This window comes from Vanessa tameamea, chromosome 18 (assembly GCF_037043105.1).
Source record: "Vanessa tameamea isolate UH-Manoa-2023 chromosome 18, ilVanTame1 primary haplotype, whole genome shotgun sequence".
In the NCBI taxonomy this organism is placed as follows: domain Eukaryota; kingdom Metazoa; phylum Arthropoda; class Insecta; order Lepidoptera; family Nymphalidae; genus Vanessa; species Vanessa tameamea.
Window position 1 is genome coordinate 3,065,354 of NC_087326.1, and position 15,416 is coordinate 3,080,769.

At 29.8% G+C, this 15,416-nt stretch overlaps 1 protein-coding gene across 1 annotated transcript in view; it reads right to left on the reverse strand.

The window, feature by feature from the left end:
• The window catches only part of LOC113400204 (probable beta-hexosaminidase fdl), a 90,863-nt gene extending 79,052 nt beyond the window's left edge, over positions 1-11,811 (reverse strand). The window contains exon 1 of the mRNA XM_026639691.2: positions 11,096-11,811. The gene's annotated coding sequence lies outside the window, so the exon portion shown is untranslated. The remainder of the gene's footprint in view (positions 1-11,095) is intronic.
• Positions 11,812-15,416: the final 3,605 nt, after the last annotated feature.

A 15,416-nucleotide genomic window follows, 5' to 3' on the forward strand; every position in this document is an offset into this window, starting at 1 on the left:
TAATTTGCTACAATAGCTTAAGAATTGTTTATCAAACAGTCTGTGACACCGACTGTTGACTTCTCTTATCTATTCGATTTCCGATAAAACCTTCGCAATATGATCGCAAATTTTTCGAAGGCCGTGTCGAACAATATAACGGATAGCTATCGGGGTGAGGTCAGAGATAAGAGACTCAATTTGCACTGGAAACTAAAAAGCTGGTGGTCAGAATTAAGATTTAATCTCTCATTTTTATAATAAGATGGTTTAGATTAAGACCTAGAATTTGTACTGTTTTATACTGTCGTTTTAAAAAAACATATAATATGTTTGTGTATTGGTTAAACAACTTCAAGTTTTACGTAGATCTCGATTAATGACAGTCGTAAGTAAACGTTAAGTTAATGTACCACCGTTGGACTGAGATACTCCTCTACTTTTGAAAATGTTTTAAGCTGATTCCACCACGTTACTCCAATGCGGGTTAGTGAATTAGTTCAGTGGATGGCAGTGTATTCTGTCTTATTTTATTTATTACTTTTTATATATTGTCTTAAAATTAATCATAGACTACTAAATTATTTCATGCATAAATTGCAGTACCTTAAATATAAGCACATACATAGAAATGTAAAACACATATTAACGCAATCACAGAGCAATGGGTCGTAACGGCTGTGGTTTATATCATATAATTATTTAGGTCCGTGTAACTGAATACTTCTTATAACTCTTTCCGCTTTCGACAGTAGCCAGCTTAGCGCCTGTAGAAACAATTGATAATTTAATTATTTTTACGTCGTTGAATTATTAATACTCGTAGATTTCCCGCGAAACTTCGCGTTTATTCATAATTTTTTTTAGGAATTTCGAAACCTATGTTTTATTTTGATTTCTGCAAACTGCAAGTCGCTCATCAACATTTGGCGCCAAAACTATGAAACCTTATTTAAATGATATTTTTAACGTCAAATAGTAATAATAATCAAATACATTATTCAGTTTAAAAAAAAAAATAGCTATAATTTTGTTTACATTTTTCTTTTTTCCTTATACAGACCTGCTCTCTAACTGGCCAGTAACTTTATTCCGCTCTCTAAAAATATTTTTTTTGTTAAATTATAACAATTTTTAATTTAAGTATTTATAATTTAATATTAAAGTAAATTCCAATCAAGAATTATCTTTCATTTTTTGCACATCTACGGCTGGAGCTCTTCAAAATGAGACTATAACCATTTTCGAAAAAGAACTTCATTTACAAAAAAATATACTTTGAAAAATTGTTAAAATGTAATCATTTGTTCGTATTTTACTCGCACCAAAACTATGAGCAAGTCTTCAGCTCAATCGGTTTGATAAAATAAAACTGGTTTAAAGTACCTACCTAAGTTTGCAAAAATTTACTTGCACGTGTCAGATTAAGTAAGAAATAAATAAATAATTAGACAATTACAAAGAAGGCTTACACTATGTATTGTATGTTTTAATCAATTCTGTAATAATAATAATTTAATTTAAGTTATTTTTGAATTGTGTTGATAACATTGATATTAAATAAGAGGGTACTTTGACTTTTCTGTTCATTATTGTAAGTCACGTGATTTGTAGTGAGGCTTATATAAGTGATGGAAGCTCCGTACAGAACACTTTTACTTTTACTTTTACTTTACACTTCTTGGAGTAGCAAGGTGCTAATATTTAAGATACGATATCATTTTGCGATATAGTATAATTGTTATTGCTTGTTAAATTATTGATGAATATATGAATTGTGTTTTTACAATTATCAATATACAAAGTTAGTATTATATATACAAAGTTAGTATAATTGTATTTAACTAACATGACTGTATTTTAGATATTGAAAAAGAGTAACTACTGAGTTTCTTGCCGGTTCTTCTCGGTAGAATCTACATTCCGAACCGGTGGTAGCTTTACTTTAAATAGTTTGTTAAGTGACGATTCAAAAGTGCTTGTAAAAGCCTACTTGAATACTATATACTTAAAATATAATAAAAAATCAAGAAATAGAAATTATCTTAAAATATCCTGACTTAATGTATTAAGTATCTACAAAAAATCTAACACACGCATGTACTAAGAAAATATAAACACAAACATTTAAAAACAGTCAAATGAAAACTTGGAAAAACCAATTAATCAACGTTACCCTTGGAGACAATCTGATAATGTACTAACTACTGCTGGGCTAAAGGCCTCCTCTCCCTTTGAGGAGAAGGTTTGGAGCATATTCTACCACGCTGCTCCAATGCGGGTTGGCCGAATACACATGTGGCAGAGTTTCGTTTCCTCACGTTGTTTTCCTTCACCGCCGAGCACGAGATGAATTATAAACATAAATTAAGTACATGAAAATTCAGTGGTGCCTGCCTGGGTTTGAACCCGAAATTATCGGTTAAGATGCACGCGTTCTAACCACTGGGCCATCTCGGCTCTTACCTACCTACTTTAGTTTGGATAATATACATACATACAATCACACAAACATAATTTCAATACATACACAGACAGACTAACGATATTTAAACAAGTATCGTATAGTATTCAAAGTATCATACTTTAAACATGTTATATTTTCAACGTTACATTCGTGCGACATGCGTTTCAGAATGCAGCCAATTATAATTACCACAAAGATAATTTCAAATTGTCTTTAATTACGCGGTTGATCGTGAATAATCGTTTAATATTGTCAGATCATGCGCATCATGTCATACGAACTAGTATTTGTGATACATTGTAAGAGAAAAAACGGAAAATAACCATTTATACCAAATCCAAAAAACTGTTTATGCTATTTTTGGTTCATAAACAAAATGTTAAACCGACATGAATTGGTAAAAGTAAGTTTTTCTTTTTCATTCGAATTTAGTATATGCTAGGTTTTACCGCTGTCAGCTGGTAGATGTTGGTTTAAGAACTAATCCTGACCAATTTAAATTTTTCGTTGACATTATTTTTTTCAACATTTACTGTGTCTTCAATGTAAATCCTAAGATTTACCAAGTGGTTGTAAAAGTTCGAATCGCAAACTTTTTTAGACATTTACAATTAAGAATTAGTAAATCTTGGGTTTTTTTGTGGAAAATCTTAGGATATACCGTAGTTCGAGCTTTTACAGTAACATAATATTATACACGTATCATTTTATGGTGGAAAACTAGAAATTTTAATCTTAGGTTTGAATAATTAATTACTGTTTTATAAATAGATATTGGTATTGAAGATTATTATAACATCGAGGACTATATTATTTTCTTTTTATGTAATTTATTGTATGTGCGTAAATGACTAGCACAGATACAAGCCATATTTATACAAAAAAAAAAAAAACTAGAACGAGTCGAGTCTCTTTAAATCAGACGTTATCTTGATAGTATCTTCGTATAATATATGTAAATATAAGTATGTAGCATTAGGTAAATAAATGCTTTAAAACTTTGGGAGAAATTATTTCGTTTAAATAATATTAATACCATTAGATATCTAGAAACGAAATGACGTAGATATAATATATGTTATATTTATCGCTTTTAATTGTCTAAATTAATTATCAATTTTGATATCTTAATGGGTTTTATGATTAGAGCACAATCTACTAATTATTATCGGAAAAAACTCTGTTTCAAATTAAGCCGTCACAGATAAATCTACACAGTGCACACTAATATTATAAATGCGAAAGTAACTCTCTCTGTTACCTCCTCACGCTTAAACTGCTGAAACGATTTTGATGAAATTTGATTTGGAGAAAGTTTGAGTGTCGGGGAAGGACATAGGATGCTTTTTTTAATTCACCCCTCGAGGGAGTAAAATGGCGATTGACGATTTATGTGCTATAGGTAAAGTTTTATAAATTTCGCCCAGGTAAAGCCGATGGTTCGGCTTATATATATAACCGTGAAATTTTAAATTACTTTCGAAAGATTGTGAACCGTAAAATATTACGTACAATTTAACGCATTATTTTTCAGTAGATTATAATTTACAAACGTGCATAACGTTTGTAAATTCAATAATCGGTCACTATATATTGACAACAATCTTTCGTTCTTCGACTACAATATTTTCGAAATATTTTATAATCTAACGGCATATTGCTGTGATATATAATTTGTATAGTATATACGTCATACGCATTTATAACACTCGAACGTATGTCATACACAACGTAATTAACAACTATCACATGACTAATAAAATCGCCCTTGTATTTTTTCATATGTTTCTACAATTAAGAAACATCGTCTCTGAAACGATTCAAGCTCCGGTTTTCATTGGAGGGAAGTATCTAGTATATTAAATACGCATGCGAATCAATGTTATTAATCGTTAGAATTGGTTTAATTTTTTGTTTATATTTGCCATGATTAAGTTATTAAACTTCTTCTCTGTATCTTTTTTCAGAAAATTAATTACAGAAATACGACGAAATATGCCTTTTAAATAAGGCCTTTTCAAAAACTACACTGCTGTCTGGATTGCCGCTAGACAGAAGTGTGTAGGCTTTCATTCGAATGCCCACGAGTTCTGGGTGCCAATCTTTTTATGTTCTCTTTACAGTATACAACAATGCTTTGTTTTATTTTATTATTACTGTTACTTATTAAAGTCTCTACAGACTAGGTTATATATTAATTATTGTTACCGGTATCATAAGTATCATAACCAAAAATATTAGTATATTGTTATGCAATCAAAAGTTAAATTAATTATTTACAACCTGTCGGAATGAGAAAGATTGGGTAGAGATTGAGATATAAAAGAGGAAGATAATAAAATATTTTTTTGTAATGAATAACTGAAACTTGTACCAGAAGAAACAGCACGTTTCGGAGAAGGGTTTATAATATAAGTATCTTCGCTTCGCAGTTTCATCCGTTTTAAATTTAGATTATTAACATGTAAAGAATGAATTTCATGATCATTTTTAAAAACAAAATTAAGTAATATTAATTGCCTATAACCATACATTATATATTAACCCGGTTGGATGCGCTACTAATTACCTATTTATCCATAAATATGGTTTATGGAAATTTTACTTAATTCTTTTATTACTCGTACCATTAATATTTTTCTTTAACGAGAATGTAGAATTGTGATAACAGAAACAATAAATACCGCGAAAAGTTAACGCTTATGATTTTTATGCGAGTTATTCGTTGCAAAGTCATTAATAAATACCTGAAATGAACAAGTCTGTAGAAAAAATACACCTTCATTATAATTCAAGGAAAACTACAGATTCCTGAATACATTGTTTTAACGTTTGATAATTTTATTGCTTGGAAGTTATTACGAAATAATTTCTAAATTTGCGAATGATAAATTTTATTTTTTTTCCTATAAATTTATAATTAATTTTGACTATATTTTATAGGTTATTTATAATACACTTTATTGATAAGTCAATTATAATCGATACAATTATCATTTTGATAATAAAAGACTTCATCCATTAAAGTATCAAAGAAAGCACGTATCAAATATTGACAAAAGATAGTTATCACGACTCGGAACTAATGCCCAGCGACAGCTTCGTTTGTCGAATGGTTAAGTCTTATTTAAAGGATGACTTAAGTTCCGGATTCGGTTACCAAAACATTATTCCACTTTTCTGTTAAAACGTTCTCAATAGCTGTTTGATGTTTAAATGTTGGGAGCGTTTACACTTTTATTGCTCGGTAAGAATATTAACCAATAAAGAGTATCCCTGTGTTTATATATGTATGAATAGTATTTATGTGTAATATATTTTAAAAGTAAAATGAGTAACTGTACTTCAATTCCAAATGAAATGACACTAGGAATTGAAAAAGCAGTGGGTGGACAAGCCATAGCTAACCTTTGTTCCAAGCATTTTCAAAGTACATATAATTTAAGTCATGCATGTTCAGAACTGCCAACACTAGATTTTAGTAATCCATATGGCAACGTTACGTCGCTAAGTAAATTGTTCGTAGCAGAAATCGACGTTTTGAGATGTCTTCAGTCTTTAAATACGAATAAATCATCCGGTCCCGATGAATTCATCCATTTTTAAAAAAATGGGCAAATAGTTTGTATAAGCCCTTAACAACTATTTATAATAAGTCGCTGGAGACGGGTATATTCCCACCCATGTGGAAGAAAGCTCATATAATACCAATCCACAAAGGGGGTGATGTGGGTGATGTAACTGCTTATCGTCCTATTTCTTTACTTTCAAATTGTGGTAAGATATTTGAGTCCATTGTGCATAGGGAAATATTGGGCCACACACGTAAATATATAGATTGTAATCAGCACGGCTTTTTGGCTGGTAGATCAACAGCATCAAATTTAGTGTCTTATGTATCTGTAATTGCCGATGCCTTAGATAAGAAAGAAGAGATTCATTCGATATACACACATTTCAGGAAAGCGTTTGATGTTGTGAATCACAGGATATTATTGAAAAAAATTGAACATATAGGAATTCATGGTTCTTTATTGAGATGGATTTAGTCTTATCTAGAAAACCGTTCACAATTAGTTAATATTCGTGGTTTCAAGTCAGCAGAAAATGAGGTAGCTACAGGAGTACATCAAGGATCACATTTAGGACCTTTACTTTTTTTAATTTTTGTAAATAATTTATGCTTTAACATAAAATCAAATTTATTTTTTTTTTGCTGATGACTAAAAATTTATCGTGTAATAAAAAGTGATTTAGATAAGCTAATATTGCAAGCAGATATAAACTCTATTTGTGATTGGTGCCACATAAATCAAATGTACATCAACCCTACAAAATGAATTTACATAAAATTTTCTCGCAAGATTATTTCTGAGTCGGTGACATATTATATTAATGGCAGTTCAACTATACAAAAAGTAAAAAGCATACGTGATCTTGGCGTTATACTTGATAGTTCGTTAAGTTATAGGCTACATGTTGATCATATAATAAAAAAGCATCTAAACTATCTGGATTTATTAGTAGACAGTTAAAAATATTTAAGCAGCCGAGTGTTGCTATTCTTTTATTCAATACCTTAGTTCGAAATATCCTGGAATATTGTAGTGTAGTATGGAGCCCTTGCTTTCAGGTTCACATTAATAGACTTGAACGTGTTCAAAAGAGATTTTTATATCATCTCACTTACACTGATAATAAATGTCACGAACAGAGGCTCAATTTTTACAGAGCAAGCTCACTTCATACTAGAAGAAAAATGAACGATATTATCTTTCTTTACAAACTAATTCATGGGCTTACTGACTCGTCCGATATCCTGCAATGCATAAAATTTTCCATCCCTCGTTCAAACAGTCGTCTGCCCAACTCTAGGACCTTTAGTCTTCCTACCTCTAGAACAAATGTTCTTAGCCACTCGCCTTTATACCGTATGTGTTCCTCTTACAATAGTATTAGTTATTATTACGATATTTTTGCCGACCGTTCTATAGCCTCATTAAAAATTGTTTAAAAAAAAAATATTTCAATAGATTAAATAACTCAAATTAAACAAAAAAAAAAAAAAAATGTATGCTTGGTAACTGCTGCTCTCATGGTCTAGACGCTAATTGGTACTTAATATTAAAGACATGCCGTGTCTACATCATGAAAAATGTAATCATGTGTATTTTTGTGATTGTCATTTTGTTTTGTAGACCTTTAAACATAATAAAAAAAAAACAACATCTTTCTTCTTCAATCTGTGCGAGTGATTTTGTGAAAGTAGCGCTACTTGATTTGACCAATGAGCGTGCGCGGTGCTAGAGTTGCCAGTCAGATCCCTATCCATTTTCCGAGAACATATAATATTATTGTTGCTTTCCAAGGTTATATGTCATATGTTACACATGATATTCGACTACAGCAAGGCTAGCTTGTTTTTTTTTAATATTTTCTGGCGTTAATGTAAAAAATTGATTGTACATTGTACATATTTTCGAGGCTTGCGATAAATTAGAAAAATAAAATTATCTCTATAGAAAAAAACACAAAATATTCTTTACTCTATAATTTTTATTCGATTTATACTCGTAATGCTATAGATTATTATGACGAAAGCTAGACGGTAAATTATATTACAAATTAATCTAAGACGCTAATTAGAGATTTTTTGTAAAATTCTTTCGTTTTATTTTTATAAGGAAATAAAGCTTTTGGTGTTTACTATATTTTCAATATACGAAAAACCATTTCTGACGCATGTGGAGCATATTTGTTTCTTAAATTAGTCGCTGCGGCTCAATAGAAACGAGAGGACTATGGAAAAATAATGACAATGGTAGAAAAAATGAATCTTACCAAAGTAGAAAAATAATCCAGTCCAGCAGTATATTTAAAGGTTGCTAAGTACTAAATGAGTTGTTTCCACTTTTTTTATTACGCAAATATTATATTAATGCATATATTACGCAAAATACACTTCGAGCCAGCGCGAAGTGTGCGTTACTGACTTATTACTACTACTACTGACTACTGCAATAATACCGATTGTTGTAGATGCATAGAAAAAGTATGCTCGATACAATATGAAATTTTGCTGCCTTAAAGCGCGCTCTTAAGACAAAATAGAAATGTCTAGTAAATGTTGATACATAGTATGTTAACAATTGAACGATATAAAAAAGATCTCGGAATCATTTTGTTTACAATGTACGTGTCAGATTGATAACAAGAAATAAAATGGCGTGTGAAGCAGGAAATCAACTGTTCCACTAGTTCACGGATTTAGCATTCGGTCATGTTTACGTTTCTTGTACGTTTAGTTACAGAACGACTTCCAAACGGACGAAAAACTGTAAATACATACAAAAAGAAAATTAAATTATATAAATAATATAGTTATTTAGATTTTGAACTTAAAAGCGAAATTAAAAGCGAAGTGCTTGTAGTTCTAAGTTGTGGCTTTTTTATTTTTTTCTTATGCAGCGGAGCAACGTCTAGACTTGATATTATAGATACAGATTTTAACATCATTTGTGGGTTAGTCTACTTTTTATATAAAAAAGCGCGGAAACGAACGTATAGTGTAGGTAAAAGTTAGTGTATAATTAAAACTAGACTAAAAATGTATTTATCGACCTGTATGATAGTATTAGTGAGTGAAAGTCTTAAAATAAAACAATAACACTTTGAATTTTTTTATTTTTTTTATTTTTATATTATATTTTTATATATATTTACAATATATATATAAAGTACCTACTATTGGGGTAACTGTTTTAAATTATATTAAACTGTTAAATAAGTAAACAAAGTATCTTTGCTATTGTTAAATTTTTATTGTATAAAATTAACAAGATATTGTTATCTTTATAAGGAAGTAGTTGGTACATATGCTTTTAAAAGTTAAATTAAAGTCTAGAGTATTTTAATGTCACTGACAGCTTCATATGCTTGTTATTTACAAAATGCAATAAAAATTGTGCAAATGTGTTTTTTTTACTTTTATGTATATTTTTATAACAAAAATTTTTTTGAGAACTTCAACAATTGATAAAGTAGAATTTATATATAATCAAGTAAATTTATTCTATCCCTTTACTAATGTTATATAGGTGAAAGTGACTATCTGTCTGTCTGTTGCTATTTGGTACTAAACCAACTAGTATGAAGCAAGCTTGAACTTCAAGGAAGGACATAGACTACTATTTTATGCTTAACACCTGGCACCCATTAAATTTTTCTATTGTTTTTCTTAAAATTAAGTACACTTTTACAATAACAACTAACATTAAACCTTCACACAAAAGGTGTAAAGATTTTTATCAGTAAAATAAAGTAAATACTATTATCGATGCTATTACTTTTTGAATAGTTAAGTTTATTGCCTATAAATTGACCATCAAGTTGCTTAATAACCAATAAAACACATTTTCAAATGATGATTGAAAAACAAAAATAATCAATAGATTGAGTGTGTTTTTTTATTTCAATTAAAATAATAATTTAAAGTTATTTGCTATCCTTTCCAACACTAAGGATTAATTTACTCTACTTTATTTTAATCCCACAATTGAAAGTAGATAGCATTGGAAGCAGCAAGAGTTCTAGTATTTGGCTTGGTTTAGAGATTGTATATTTTTTTGGATTGACAGAAAGGCGTCCTCATGGTCAGTTGTCACCAACGCTCATCGACATTGGCACTGTAAGAAATAATGTCTATCATTTACATCACCAATTAGGGACTATGGTACCCTTGTGGTTGCTAGTGTAAAACAAATAAAGCAATCTGAAGAATAAGTTTATTGAATATATCGGCAACCTTAACATTTTTCGAGAACATTAAATATAATTATACAAATAAGTTACCTAATCGTGCTGTTTAATTTATACACTGATATCACCTAAATGCAAATGATATATATTGCTATTTAAGTGTTTTTCAGTCCATAATATAAGAGGAGTTAAGTGTATCAAATTTTTTTTTCCTATTATCATAAAATAAATGTTTAAATAAAAAGGGTAGATAATAAAACAATTGTTATTCCACAATTTCGTAAAGATTAACCAAGTGTTAAATAAAATAATGTGTTTGAATATATATAGTATTATGTTCAGCTGCAAAAAGGTTTTTTTTAAAAACAATCAGAACTATAACTAATTTTATATCAATAATAATATAAGAAAAAACATTAATTTAAACACTGTATTATTTACGGTTCCTAATATTAACACAATTCTTGATGAACAGTTAAATAATATTTTTGGTGCATGTACTAAATAATGAACTGTGAAGTTTTAAGGTAAGTAATAATAACATAAACATAATTAACAAAAATGCATTGTCTATGTCTACTTGTAACAAATAAAACATTTTCTTCATATTGTTTGTTTCATAATCTTTATTCATATTAATTTAAAAATTGACTTACTTTAATTTTAAATAAGAATATAAATAAAACAAGGTAAAGTCACTTGTGCAACAGATTTTCAATAAATTAATGGATAATACTTGATAATGTATTTTATTTCATTTTTTTCTTGGAATATAGGATTCAGGATTTTTGGGAGGATGATATGTTTATATCTAGAGAATTAAAAAATAAGTTATTAAGATTAATAAATAACACCTTTTAAACAAAATACAAAATGATGATTTTCACTTACCTCTCTTAGATTATTTGTATCCTTTATATTCTTGTTTTGTGAGAAAAATGTACTTGTTAACAATTATACATTTAAAATTTGGTGTCCAATTCACTTTATCTAAAATATTAAACACACATTCACTGTTGTTCCTACTGTTTTCTGATTAGATCACCAGTCAGAGCTAGTTACGCTATTATTATTTATCATTTTGGTTTCACATAACAATTTACAATTCATTCCGTATTTTCATGTATTTATTACTACGGATGAATCATTTTAAAAATTGCTCATCGTTTTCCGAATTAAGAAAATCAAAACATACATTTGACAATTTTGACATATATGTAGATTTAACCTCACAAAAATAATGAGAGAAAGTAGGTTATTGTTAACAAAATTAATATTTTCAATAATATTTACTGAACGACACAGTTTCAACTCGCGTACTGTTATGGTGATATTTTTTAAATCTTTTGTCACACAAAAATAATTCAAATAATGAAAATAAGGACAAATATAGTGAACAGATAACAAAATACAAGAAGATGACACTTCACACTTATTCACTTATGTATCAGATGAGAAAAATATTTTAGTTTGATTTCCTTGCAAAGTTATACTTTATTTTTTTTATTTTTTATTAGCTATTAAAACGTTATCGCCACTCGCCGCTAAAAAGTAACAGCGTGATAGCGACAATACCGCTAAAGCGACGCCAGACGACTAATTTCGTAAGAAAAAAAACAGCACGGGCCGAACTACATATAAGTAGGTACATAGTCATTGCAATTATTTTATTTGACTGCATTATATTGGACTAAAGTTATGAAATACGATAAAAAATATTTCCGAAATAATAATCTTAATTAAAAAAATTATAATAATTGTTGATTATCAGATCATATCTATTGTACATATATGTATAGATTTTTATTTTAATTCCGTCTTTATATATATATAAATCTTCTGTACGTGTGTATGTAACTGAACCTCCTCCAAACGGTTGGACCGATTTCGATAAAATTTTGTTATGATGTTATCGGGTAGTACAATTTTTATTACATCTGGACGAAGACGGGACGGCCAGCTAGTCTCAAGAAAAAAAATATTTTGGATATTAAGGAGTTAAATAGTTCGTATATGCTTGTGGGGAATTCGGGCAAAAGGGCTGTATTTCCAAATATGGTTGTTAAACTAAATCACAATAAAATAAAACGGTAAATCTAACGGATGTTCATTCATTACCCCTTATCTCTTTTATCACTTACAATCGTTTACGTCGCATCAATTTATCTGTCAAAGTATACAGGCGTAGTTAATGGCCGTAACAAAAAATATAAAAATACAATTACGACGTTTTATGTAACGATCAATTAGAATAATCCGCCGTTAACCATAATTTTTTGTGAAACATTATATGTGGTTTCGGTGGTTTAATTGTCAAAACGGATAAGTACCAACCACTCATTAGTCATCATATACTCGCATTATCTCGACAGGAGGGCTGGTTCGTTTTTTGCCCATAGGATCGGAATTGCTATTCAAGAGAGAAATGCTTCTAGTATTCTTGCCACCATTCCAAGCGGTCGAGATTTATGCAGTAACTATTTCAAATCGTACTCAAATTTTCTGACTTTAAATAAAAAACTGCCAAGCAGCAACACTCTGCCAGCGTAAGTGCAGGCAACAGCCAACAAGAGGTATAATTCATTTCCCAAGGTTGGTGGCGAATTGGAAATATGAGGAATGGGCTATAATCTATATGAATATATATTGTATAGATAATATAGAATATATCTATGACGTGACCTATTTTCCCGGCGGCCTAATTATTTGATAAAAAAGTTACTTTGACAATATACGAATAAAAATTAAAAATAGTTACTGTACAAATTATGACCTCGTTGGTGATTTCACTATAGTTATTCCACAGCTTCAGATTTACGTATTTCATGCGATTTGCTAAAAGCTTAGCTATAATGTATATATAATATGTCTTTATTTTTAATTATTTTACTTCCAAAGTTTCGATAATAGACGTTCAAAACAATTTTTTTTTCAATAATACATAATGAAAAGCAAAGCATCAGAATCATATCGCGTGAATTCGATGTCAAACTTTGTTTATTTGCTTTTTGTTTTCTAATGGTTGGAATAGATGTTGTGCGTTCTATCTGCTTTTTGTATAATTATTTCAGATCGATTTAATGTTCTATTTTACTATGACTACCAAAGTAAGTTTGAGCAAATGTTAAAAATACTTAGTATACAATTTTATGGTATCTATAGGTTTTGTTTCATTTTAATAAGATATTAATGATCAGACTTATTTTCTTTATTTCCACGATTCTCATACATACCTACATCTATATTTCATCATAATAACGCAATGCAGCGATAGTATACGCTTTCGCGTAGTGCTATTTCTGATTGACCTGAAATACATCCATTGAGTAATATTGAGTAGACTATTTTAAAACTTAAGTGTAAATATGTCTTTACTTTGATTTCTATGACAAAGCGGCATGGTGCGGTACTGTAGAGGTGTATCTGGATTATATTCAGCGAAAAGAATTGTTCAGTCTGTTCTCCATTACTTCTTCGATAACTACTTAATTCGTTCATGTTGTTAGTCAGATAACAAATAACTGTACGGGCCGTTGCAGTACAGTACGCTTCGAGAGGGCCGAACCGTTTTGCTGCCACGCCGATTAAATGCGGTTTGACCTTTATAATAGTTTAGACACACTGCACTGCAGCTATTTATTAGTTATTGGGTTATATATCAACTTAAAGTAACAGTTGCAGCCGGAGTTTACAAATTGACGTTCGTATCAGATACCGACAGATAACAGAGAACCGTTCAATCGAATTATGAAAGAGCACATGTGTATGCGCACAGACTTGTGCACTGCCATATTTCATGCGCGGTAAGTCTCTGTTAAGAATCATTACCATAAAAATCAAAATAAACATTATGCAAACCTATGCAATGTATAAAGCCGACTTCATGTATAAATTAATTCTTAGGCTACCATTACATAAAGCCGGCGCTGAAGCTCAAATTAGAGCAAACAAATTAAATCGCATAAGCGACTTAGTAGCCTCACTGCCGATATTAAGAAACTGACCGTGAAGAAGAAACGTTGAAATTCGGCATTTTTAAACTAGATCAAAAGGGTGGGTATATAGGATCAAGGGGAATAAATTGTCATTTGCTTCAAAATCACACACAGAAAAAGATTTCAAAACTGTTCTTCTTCGTATATTATATGCTTTTTAGATTATTTACGAGGATAGTCAAATAATGGAATATGTAAAGTCAAAGAGGATATGAAAATAAAATAATAGTAATAAAAATCCAACTGTGATATTTCTGATGTAATTTATTATTCAATAACAGATCCATTCAATCCAAGATATAGCTCACCTCGTAAAAACATTTCTTTATACACATTTATTGTTCTCTATTTGTATATAATTACAAAAAACAAACCATGAAAAAATAAGTACAATATATTTGAAAACAGATAAACAATAACAAACATTTTAAAAATATATATAATACAACACCATTCCACTTTACTACTTACATCCTATAATTTTACTTCTAAAGTTTCGATAGTAATCTCGCCAAAACTTAAAAATTCTAAGCACCATTTTGTCCATTTAATTTTTTTTAGTCATCCATGCTGAATGTTATAGATTATTTAAAATCTCGACCAATGATATCTCGTCAATTATTTGGAATAGACTATGAGTTATTGTATATGTAATCTATTTATCACAATAGCCTCACAGATGGGTACTGATATATTTTGGATGCTTTCCATATTAGACGGCCGTTAAATAACTCACTATGGACTTATCATCATCTCTTTATGTTATTCCTTGAAAAAAATCTTTACTAAACAGTTAGGAGATTTTTTTTTATAAGCTTGCTCAATTTTAATGGATTTGTCTTTGAAGCTATAAAATTATTTAATTTATATTAAGTTTAGTTTATTTGCTATTTACAGAATTTCATCGCAGTTAAATCTAAATGTAGTAGAGTATTTATGGTATATATACCTTTACTTCTTGGTAGGGCTTTGTGCAAACCCGTCTGGGTAAATTATCGGAATATCTGGGTATTATCGGAAATTCTACCGCCAAACAGCTGTACTCAGTATTGTTGTGTTCTGGTTTGAAGGGTTAAAAGCCAGTGTAACTACAGGCACAAGGGACATAAGATCCCAAGGTTAGTAACGCATTAGCGATATAAGGAATGGTTTTCTTACAGCGGCTTTGTTCATGGACGGTGGTGACCATTACAACCATGTGGCACATTTGCCCGTCC